At 44.6% G+C, this 8,516-nt stretch overlaps 1 protein-coding gene and 1 long non-coding RNA gene across 2 annotated transcripts in view; one reads left to right on the top strand and one right to left on the bottom strand.

The window, feature by feature from the left end:
- Positions 1-8,516, top strand: part of LOC138974160 (uncharacterized) — a 318,701-nt gene that overhangs the window by 188,592 nt on the left and 121,593 nt on the right. The window lies entirely within an intron of this gene.
- Positions 5,185-6,625, bottom strand: LOC138972438 (uncharacterized). The gene is made up of 2 exons (XR_011457611.1): positions 6,567-6,625; positions 5,185-5,997 (listed from the first exon to the last, which is right to left on the bottom strand). It is a non-coding gene; the product is annotated as an uncharacterized lncRNA (long non-coding RNA).

Genomic DNA, 8,516 nt, shown 5'->3' on the forward strand with positions numbered 1-8,516 from the left:
TATAACGTCATCAGCTTGAGGTTTTACGTCATACATTTTCCAAGTTGTACACGTCGCGCTAGCCAAGACGCCACCTAATTGGATTCTGGAGAGCGATCGTGATGAACAGGAATGCGTTGGCTTCTGCAAAAATGTCTGTTCCATTTCAGCATAGTAAAATAACATGACTAGTTTTAGGGTAGGCCTATGCAATAGCGAAATAACATGAGCTGTTTTCATGAAATGAGTGAGTGTTGGTGGATCTATTCGCACTGAAGAGAAGAAGACATGCGGCTATGGGTAGGACGTCAGCCGGCCTTGTTTATCTCACATAAACTCCATACTGACTATCCCCCCTCCCCCCGTCGCGATATAACCTTCGTGGTTGAAAACGACGTTAAACACCAAATAAAGTAAAGTAACGTATCCCCCCTCCCACCCAAAGCACAGGCACTCGTCACGAGCGGGTCGGGATCAAAGTGGGCTAGGCCTGTGCGCTCTCAAGACTACTACTATTACAAGGTAAAACTCTCTTCGTTGCTCTAGACGGAACGGAAGTCGTGGAGTTATCAGAAACCGAGATTGCAGCAGACGACAGACAGGTTGCGCATGCTTCTTGCGCATGTGACCCCGTGACCAGGCATAATTAAAAAGTTGTCAGCGGCGGTCGTCAGTCTGTTCACCGCCAACTTTCCTATTCCTTGATTCTTCTTGCAACTTTCAGATAATGGGATGCAAACATTATAAGATGTTTGATGGCTTGTTGACAGACCAGCTTTTTTGTTGGTCCAAGGGGACCATATCGTCTTTTGTTTCATCTTTATCGACCAAGGCCGAAGGCCGCGGTTGATAAATTTGAGACAAAAGGTGATATGCTCCCCGAGGACCAACAACAAAATGCTGGTCTGACGACAACCCACCAAACATCGTTTTTGTCATCATTTTGGTTGTGAAACAATATGCACAATAACCCACAGGGAGACGAATTTTTAGAATCCAACTCCGGGCCACAAAGCATCGTCACAGTAGCTCGAGATAACACGTCAACCTTGTATGTGACGTCAAACGTAGCTTGTTGACGCTTTTCTTCCAGTCTGAAAATGTACAGAGCTGCGATCATACGTGTGAGTTCAGTAAGTGTTGAGCATATTTCTTTTCTTTTTAAGTGTTTATGACTTTTCGTTGTGGATTTTTGCGATTACAGAGATAAGTTGCAAATTGACCATGAGTCGCCGCGGTAATTATCAACATTGATTGGGTCTTTGAGAGTGAATGCTTACAATCGTTGTCCTCGGAAACACAAATCCAAAGCCGCGATGGTTCCACACATCAAACAATCAGCCTGATTGGCTTTTACTTTGACAATCCACGTTTCACCTGAAAGCTCAAACCCATTCACCACCTCGATTTATTGCATTGGGAACATGAGATTTATTTCCCAGGTGTTTGTGAATGAAAACTCGTGAAAATGATGACAAAACTTTAGATTGTCTTATCCTTGTGATCGAGTTGGGAACCATGGATTCACCAGAGAAAATATATAGCTGATTCGGCCAATGTGACCAGTGCATCAAGTCTTCGTATGGTTTTCGAAAACTGGAAAGTCTGTTTTGTCAGGGGTTGTAGATTTGTTTCACAACCACGAGCAGAGATGAAAGAATTGTGTGTTTACTGCCGCGATGAACTAATTCAAAGCCTGTTGTTGAACGTCTCGAAACATATGAGCGATGGTTGTGACCAAGTTCTGCTGAAGACGCGGGAAATAATTCATTAGTAACTTCCGTTCCGTCTAGAGCAACGTGGGTTTTTGTTTGTCAAAATCCGTGCCGTTTTGCAAAATGACAGCAGTAGCAACGTCTATTTGGTATAAATCTGTCAATGTCCGATAGTTTAATGTCTGCTTGATTTTATCATAGCCGTTGTTTTGCTTTGCTAAGCTGTGTATGGCAGGAATGCAAAGTTTGCCGACGATGTCGAGAGACTCAGTATCATACCTTGTATAAACCATAAAAAAGACCCCCCGTCCATCACAAGTGACAGCCAAGACATAGGCCCCGCCCACCTCGTGACGAGTGCCTGTGATCCAAAGTACTGCTGATTGAACTTTGGACTAAACCCCGCGGGTTAGGGGGAAGAATTTACCCGATGCTCCCAGCATGTCGTAAGAGGCGACTAACGGATTATGTTTCTCCTTTTACCCTTGTTAAGTGTTTCTTGTATAGAATATAATCAAGTTTTGTAAAGATTTTAGTCAAGCAGTATGTAAGAAATGCTAAGTCCTTTGTACTGGAAACTTGCATTCTCCCAGTAAGGTAATATATTGTACTACGTTGCAAGCCCCTGGAGCAAATTTTTGATTAGTGCTTTTGTGAACAAGAAACAATTGACAAGTGGCTCTATCCCATCTCCCCCCTTTCCCCGTCGCGATATAACCTTCGTGGTTGAAAACGACGTTAAGCACCAAATAAAGTAACGCATAGAGTCTTATTCGTGATGAAAAGTTGTCTTTTGACTTAGAAATCTATTTCATACCCTAATCTTTCTTTTCTCATTCAGGGCAATTCATGTTTGAGAAATAACGTCAGTGCCCATCGGTGGTTAGTAGGGGAAGGGCTTCTAATATGGACCGGCTCCTAATAAGGACCACCTCCTGTTCTGACAAACTAACGGCGCTATAGTGCTCAAAACAATTTCATTGGCTGTATTCACCCTCTCTGGATAACTTTCACATGTCAAAACAGTTGCAGAAACACAAACCTCAAAACAGTTAGGCTTTTTCTCTTTTTTCACTTTTGGCAGGGTCCACTCTAAATTTGCCGCCTAAAACAGACTCGTTTCTGTCCACAGCCAGAGCTTTTATAACATATTGCAACATATGACAGCTAAGATCGTATTTGTTACATTTTAGCAGTGTTGACCCCGAGTTTCTACTGCAAACAAAATATAATAGCAACATCTCAAAGTATGTGCGAGTCCCCTGATATGGACCACCTTCAACATATCGAAGAAAATTAAAGCTAAATTATATTTTCATTCATACATTCAGAAGCTTGCTGAAAATAACCTATAACTAGCCTTCGAGATTTAAAAAAAAATATCACAAGTTTTCTTTTCGTGGAAGTTGATAATTTCACTTATTTTCAATCTGTTTTTGATAAGCTTCTTTAGTTTCCTGGTGTGCTTCAAATAATGCTCTCACCAATTCGAAACAGATAAATCTAAAGCATATTTTGATTAGTCTGACTTGCACACTAAGTTGTATCATGTTATGTTGAAGTATATGGGGCATTTTACAGTGATTCGAGAAGTAGAGGTTACATGCTCAGTGATTATTAAAAATAATGGTCGAAGTTAGCGGATCATGAAAAATGCGAGTTTCAGCGAGCTTTTCCATGACCGCGAACTGAGACCATTATTTATAATAATCACTGAGACGAGGTTTGTAACCTCTTTATTCCTCCTTTCTTCAGTTATTCAAAGAAAAGAGGAGTTTTTTTGTGCGAAAGTTTGATCGAATCCTATTCACTCCACCAGTCTACCTGCGCAGGCGATTAAATAATGTGCGGTTATATAGTTCAGGGAAAATCATTCCATTTTGTTAACACTTCTTGTCAGTTCCTCTGAGTTGGACTAAAATCAAGTCCCCCCCCCCCCCCCCCCTTTTATGAATGTGTATTACTTTTAGTCTGTATGCCCGTGCCCTTGACATCATCCAACCACTTCTCTTCCCTTTCACTCATTTCCGTTCCTAGAGTTTCTTCCCCTTTTTGCGTGTTTCCCCTCTATTTTCTTTCAAACCTTGTTCGTTCCGTGTTGCGTCTGCTTTTTGTTGTCTTTTGTGTTCTTGTTTTTCCTGATGAAGCTTCCAGAAGCGAAAATTTTAGTGTCGTCTTTGTATCGGTGAGTACAGTAATCCTTTGTTTTTTTAACTACAGTTATGTTGTTATTCTGCTGTGGCGGTAAAGGCAGACAGTACCCAATATTGACGGACTGTGTGATGATATCTTCTGCTATGGTCTGTTGAGACAGTGATATCAAAATCGAGACTGGAGGCAGTTGGGCAGACAGACAGGCAGGCAGTTAGGCAGACAGACAGGCAGGCAGTTAGGCAGACAGACAGGCAGGCAGTTAGGCAGACAGACAGGCAGGCAGTTAGGCAGACAGGCAGGCAGGCAGTTAGGCAGACAGACAGACAGGCAGTTAGGCAGACAGACAGGCAGGCAGTTAGGCAGACATACAGGCAGGCAGTTAGGCAGACAGACAGATAGGCAGACAGACAGGCAGGCAGTTAGGCAGACAGACAGACAGGCAGACAGACAGGCAGGCAGTTAGGCAGACAGACAGATAGGCAGACAGACAGGCAGGCAGTTAGGCAGACAGACAGGCAGGCAGTTAGGCAGACAGACAGGCAGGCAGACAGACAGGCAGACAGACAGACAGGCAGACAGACAGGCAGGCAGTTAGGCAGACAGACAGACAGGCAGACAGACAGGCAGGCAGTTAGGCAGACAGACAGACAGGCAGACAGACAGGCAGTTAGGCAGACAGACAGACAGGCAGACAGACAGGCAGTTAGGCAGACAGACAGACAGGCAGACAGACAGGCAGTTAGGCAGACAGACAGGCAGGCAGTTAGGCAGACAGACAGGCAGGCAGGCAGGCAGTTAGGCAGACAGACAGTTAGGCAGACAGACAGACAGACAGGCAGACAGACAGGCAGTTAGGCAGACAGACAGACAGGCAGGCAGTTAGGCAGACAGACAGACAGACAGACAGGCAGGCAGTTAGGCAGACAGACAGACAGACAGACAGGCAGACAGACAGGCAGACAGACAGACAGGCAGACAGACAGGCAGACAGACAGGCAGACAGACAGGCAGACAGACAGGCAGACAGACAGGCAGACAGACAGACAGACAGACAGACAGACAGGCAGACAGACAGACAGACAGACAGACAGTCAGACAGACAGACAGACAGGCAGACAGACAGACAGACAGACAGACAGACAGACAGGCAGACAGGCAGGCAGACAGGCAGGCAGACAGACAGACAGACAGACAGGCAGACAGACAGACAGACAGGCAGGCAGACAGACAGGACGAACAGAGACAGAGGAGCTTTAATGTCAAACAGACAGAAACACCAGAAAGATAGATATTTGTGAAATAAGCATTACACACAGGGAAACCAATACAGCTAGAGACTTGTTCTGACAGTTTTATTAGATGTCCCCATGTGTAAAAGAAAACGGCGCCAACGGGTATATATATAATTACAGTGTTCGGATTATACACTGCACGCTGAAACAGTGTTTTTAAAACTGCAAAACTCAAATCTTATTTTCGTCCTTAATCGACTTTCCTTTGAGGCTTAACACTTGTTGGACGTTGTTCAACGGCAGGCTGTGTCTGGGGTTCGACATTACTTCAAATACCTTTTTTTAAACAGATTTAAACACTCCATTAAATGTATAAATCTAAAAAACGAAAAAAACATTCATAATTCTTAATACATCCTCAAAATCTCAAGATACTTATGTCTTACTGACTCTGATCTGCACACTGAAAACAGTTCTACAAAAAGTGCATCAACCTCCATGTTTTATTATACGTACTACTTGCCAAAAGAACAAGACATTAATTATACTACATTGTACACATTTATATTATATCGCAAACCAGTGCAAGCAACAGCTTGATTTTCATCAGGTAGTGTAAATACACCGAGACAGAAACTGCATATACTCCTAAAACTCTAAATAGCAGCTTACTTTGGCACACGAGATTCGGCAATAAAATCACACTGACTTAAACTGGACAACATTCAGTTGGTAGGGGTATGAATCGCTTCCATTACGGAATCAGTGGTTTTGACAAACATACCCCCACGTCAAAGATTTAGCCTAGTTTCGTTTGACGAGTAGAATATGTACAGCTCAATATTATTGGGATAGTGAGTACAGTGAAGCCACACCCATATCTCTCATGATCAGTCCATCGTCAGTGTTGGGATTTTCTGCAAGAAGAAACACATTCTGCAATATTTCATTTCAAACAGTCGACCAATTCTCCTTGTCATGACTAATGTGTTGTACACGGTGCAATCAATTATTACTTGGTGCTGCCAGAGTGCAATCAATCATTACCTGATGCTGTCAGGGTGCAATTAATCATTACCTGGTGCTGTCAGGGTGCAATCAATCATTACCTGGTGCTGTCAGGGTGCAATCAATCATTACCTGGTGCTGTCAGGGTGCAATTAATCATTACCTGGTGCTGTCAGGGTGCAATCAATCATTACCTGGTGCTGTCAGGGTGCAATCAATCATTACCTGGTGCTGTCAGGGTGCAATCAATCATTACCTGGTGTTGTCAGGGTGCAATGAATCATTACCTGGTGCTGTCAGGGTGCACAATCAATCATTACCTGGTGGTGCTGTCAGGGTGCAATTAATCATTACCTGGTGCTGTCAGGGTGCAATCAATCATTACCTGGTGCTGTCAGGGTGCAATCAGTCATGACCTGGTGCTGTCAGGGTGCAATCAATTATTACCTGGTGCTGCCAGGGTGCAATAACACATTACCTGGGGCTGTCAGGGTGCAATCAATCATGACCAGGTGCTGTCAGGGTGCAATTAATCATTACCGGGTGCTGTCAGTGTGCAATCAATCATGACCTTGTGCTGTCAGGGTGCAATCAATCATTAACTGGTGTGGTCAGGGTGCAATCAATCATGACCTGGTGTTGTCAGGGTGCAATCAATCATGACCTGGTGTTGTCAGGGTGCAATCAATCATGAACTGGTGCTGTCAGGGTGCAATCAATAATTCCCAGGTGCTGCAATGGTGCAATCAATCCTGACCGGGGGCTGTCAGGGTGCAATCAATCATTACCTGGTGCTGTCAGGGTGCAATCAATCATTACCAGGTGCTGCCAGAGTGCAATCAATCATTACCTGGGGCTGTCAGGGTGCAATCAATCATTACCTGGTGCTGCCAGGGTGCAATCAATCATTACCTGGTGCTGTCAGGGTGCAATCAATCATGAACTGGTGCTGTCAGGGTGCAATCAATCATTACCTGGTGTTGCCAGGGTGCAATCAATCATTACCTGGTGCTGTCAGGGTGCAATCAATCATTACCTGGTGCTGTCAGGGTGCAATCAATCATTACCTGGTGCTGCCAGAGTGCAATCAATCATTACCTGGTGCTGTAGGGGTGCAATCAATCATTACCTGGTGTTGCCAGGGTGCAATCAGTCATTACCTGGTGCTGTCAGGGTGCAATCAATCTTTACCTGGTGCTGTCAGGGTGCAATCAATCATTACCTGGTGTTGCCAGGGTGCAATCAATCATTACCTGGTGCTGTCAGGGTGCAATCAGTCATGACCTGGTGCTGTCAGGGTGCAATCAATTATTACCTGGTGCTGCCAGGGTGCAATAACACATTACCTGGGGCTGTCAGGGTGCAATCAATCATGACCAGGTGCTGTCAGGGTGCAATCAATCATGACCTGGTGCTGTCAGGGTGCAATCAATCATTACCTGGTGCTGTTAGGGTAGAGTCTAAGCTGTGACCTTTCTCTCACTTTCATCTCTCTTGGTGTTCTTTGAGCTTTAGCTGTGACCTTTCTCTCACTCTCATATCTACTGGTGTTCGTAGAGCATTAGCTGTGACCTTTCTCTCACTCTCATATATATATATATATCTGTTGGTGTTTGTAGAGCCTTAGCTGTGACCTGTCTCACTCTCATCTCTCTTGGTGTTCGTAGAGCCTTAGCTGTGACCGTTCTCTCACTCTCATATCTACTGGTGTTCGTAGAGCATTAGCTGTGACCTTTCTCTCACTCTCATCTCTCTTGGTATTCGTAGAGCCTTAGCTGTGACCTTTCTCTCACTCTCATATCTCTTGGTGTTCGTAGAGCCTTAGCTGTGACCTGTCTCACTCTCATCTCTCTTGGTGTTCGTAGAGCCTTAGCTGTGACCGTTCTCTCACTCTCATCTCTCTTGGTATGCGTAGAGCCTTAGCTGTGACCTTTCCCTCGCATCTCTCTTGGTGTTCGTAGAGCCTTAGCTGTGACCTTTCTCTCACTCTCATCTCTCTTGGTGTTCGTAGAGCCTTAGCTGTGACCTTTCTCTCACTCTCATCTCTCTTGGTATGCGTAGGGCCTTAGCTGTGACCTGTCTCTCACATCTCTTGGCATTCGTAGAGCCTTAGCTGTGACCTTTCTCTCACTCTCATATCTCTGGGTATGCGTAGAGCCTTAGCTGTGACCTTTCTCTCGCATCTCTCTTGGTGTTCGTAGAGCCTTAGCTGTGTCCTTTCTCTCAATCTCATATCTCTTGGTATTCGTAGAGCCTTAGCTGTGACCTATCTCACTCTCATATCACTTGGTGTTCGTAGAGCCTTAGCTGTGTCCTTTCTCTCAATCTCATATCTCTTGGTATTCGTAGAGCCTTAGCTGTGACCTTTCTCTCACTCTCATATCTCTTGGTGTTCGTAGAGCCTTAGCTGTGACCGTTCTCTCACTCT

This window comes from Littorina saxatilis, linkage group LG8, assembly GCF_037325665.1.
Source record: "Littorina saxatilis isolate snail1 linkage group LG8, US_GU_Lsax_2.0, whole genome shotgun sequence".
NCBI lineage: Eukaryota > Metazoa > Mollusca > Gastropoda > Littorinimorpha > Littorinidae > Littorina > Littorina saxatilis.